This window comes from Anopheles arabiensis, chromosome 3 (assembly GCF_016920715.1).
Source record: "Anopheles arabiensis isolate DONGOLA chromosome 3, AaraD3, whole genome shotgun sequence".
Taxonomy (NCBI): Eukaryota; Metazoa; Arthropoda; class Insecta; order Diptera; family Culicidae; genus Anopheles; species Anopheles arabiensis.
In genome coordinates, this window is record NC_053518.1 from 4,905,343 (window position 1) to 4,908,156 (window position 2,814).

Genomic DNA, 2,814 nt, shown 5'->3' on the forward strand with positions numbered 1-2,814 from the left:
ACAGATGATATCAAGCGTTCAAGTGAAGGACATGCTCCTCTATCAAACTCAAACAACGGTTATGTTGCGGTCGTAGAACTATTAGTTTCCGCATTAGTCACAACCATCCACGCTGCGTTGGTTTTCCTGTACAGCCGAACGACAGCTTCGCTCGAAGCACTGTCGCGTCGAGATGAGAACCAAATGGCAAGCGGCCCGATGCCGATGGATGATGATGAATATTCAATGGGACTGTTCCATCCTCGCGGATATGTGGCATGTGTTTGTTTACCCTCCTGCACAAACACACAGATACGTCAATCTAGGATGCAATCAAACGCGGGCTGTCGTTGTTAGTTTAACTTGTCCTTTTTTCCGGCATGCATTCCGCTGCACAGATGACACTGTCGTGTGGGAATTGGAATAGATATACTAATGATTTCTGATTCGTTTGTTTCTACTGTTGAAGAAAGGGAGTTGTAATAGGAGAAAGAATAATGTGAAATATGAGTTGATTTGTTTGAAAAAGATACTCAAAACGAAAAGAATGTAGAAGGAATGATAAAATATGATAACTACAAGACACTTTCGTGGGTAACGTTTCTAGCCTTGAAAGAAGTACATGAATATAGTGCTTTATTGCTTCTGTTATTATTATGCTTTTATTTCGCCATTGTGGCCTCTGGCGTTCGGTTTCTGGGTAAAACAACAAAATGTGAATGTTAAAAAAAAACAAGCTTTCCAAAATTACTTCCACAGAATGACAACAAAGTTTACGCGTTACACGTTCGCAAAACTCGCTCTAAACCAGCCGAAACGTTGCGCCGATGTTCTGTTTGACCCCGTTCTCCGCCCGGCGGGTGCTTACTTGTAACTGCATCGGGATCGGGATACTACAGTGAAAGCACACCCCAGTGCACACCAGCAAACACCCACTCGTTCGTAGGTGTGTCACGATGGCTGGTGGGCACATTCCTTGTCGATGGCTCATGGTTCGGGGGAGAGAGAGAGAGAGAGCTCGCTGTTCCAATGCGAGCTCCAGAGTTTTGATGAAAGACCCCGGATGGAATGTAATTTGTTATACTTATGATGCTTGGAGTTTGGTTCCAGATAGAAAGCAAATAAAAACAACCTTTCACCGTAACGGGAATCAAGTGTTTTAAGCGAAGGAAAAATATTTTCCCATCGACGTTCGACGAATAGCACTTGTAGATGGAGCTTTCGAGCGGTTTCGAGCTTTCGTGGTATAGAATGGTTCACTCGCGTACCAATAAATTGAGACTGTTTTTTTTTTCTCGTACCAAAGCCATGCTGTTTTGATTGCGTTATCGGAGAGCGTTTCAGGCGAAATGTGTTGCACGTACGGTGCCATAGTTCGAAATGGTTTCATTTTGTTTTGAAGTTGGCACCGGCCACTGTTACTTTTTTACCCATCCACCTCGAGTATGTTGCAACAGTAGAATGATATATTTTTGAATTCAGAAAACGCGTTCATGTGTGTGTGTGTGCCTCTTAGCATGCTTGCTGTTGTTTTTCTCTACCATTTCAGTAGCTATGGAATAAAATGCTTTTTTTGCTTTGCTTGGAATTTACACATTCGTTGGTGCAGGAGAATAAATTTTGTCGGCAATAATTGTGCAGCAATTAAATTGGATGACAAGGCCCGGCATTCGCGCAGCATTTAATCGGAGTGGAAAGCATTCGATTTCGAATTGATTCCAAACCATTCTTGTTCAGTTTGTATGTGTGCGTTTTATGGCGTTTTTGCTGGCGAAAGGTGCAAAATGCTTTGCGTAAATGGGATAGAATTTACGTAAACATTGCTGAATGCGAATGATGGGTTATGCAGGCGCAGTAATTAAAAAGCTTCCAGAATTTATTTTGATGATTCAATTAGTAACACACGAAGTGGAGTGCCTTATTTATACCTTTTTGATTTAACAATCAACGATCAATTAAAAAAAGTTTGTTGTTGCTAAGGCTTTTAAAGGGAGTTTTTTTAATATGTTTTATTAAAATAATGCTCAAGATCATGGGAAAGCTTATGAAACGTTGTCATAGTTCAAGGGCAAGCAGTCAAACATAACTATACGCCCTTTGTAAGTGAAGTACATTAATGAAAAGCGAAGCAAAAATGTATTGTATGAAAATGAAGGGGAAAACACAAAAACAAGCCCTTTACACTAAGCTCACCGACAATTGTTCACGTTACCAAAGTTCAGTCATGTTTAATGTGGAATTTAGATTCATCGTTTTTGTTGGCCACCCTTTTTTTGTTAATTAAAACAAAACGTAATAGAGCAAGGATGAGAAAGCAAAAGTATGAAATCATGTTGCACGACAGCGAAAAACATTCCGAAAAACATCAAAATAAGCATAAAAAAGTAATCATTGCAAGATGATGCAGGGCTTGTTTAGGTGTGAAGACAAACGTTTGCCAGAACGTTGGGCGTGACTTGGGGAGCATCCCATACCAAAGCAAGAGCAAATGAAAAATGTTGCAAAGCCTAAAAACGCAAAAAGCTCATCTCGCGATGCACTCGAGGCAGGAGGGAAGCTTAAATGGAGGAAAAGAAAAATTAAGCTTAACAAGCCTCTTCCTCTTCCTTGAATGCACGCTTCGTAGCTAGAAGTTTCTATGGACGAAAACAACCGAATCTTCTCCTAACAGATTGCGGTAGAACAGCAAAAAAACCCCTATTGTACACATATCCTCGCAGCCACCGACGGAACTGCACGCGCCTGCCACGGGGATGAAGCCTATGTGCGTGTGTGTGTGGGTCGCGCCGGGTGGTAAAATAAAACTTTGCGCAAACCGGACGTCGCGCATCAGTA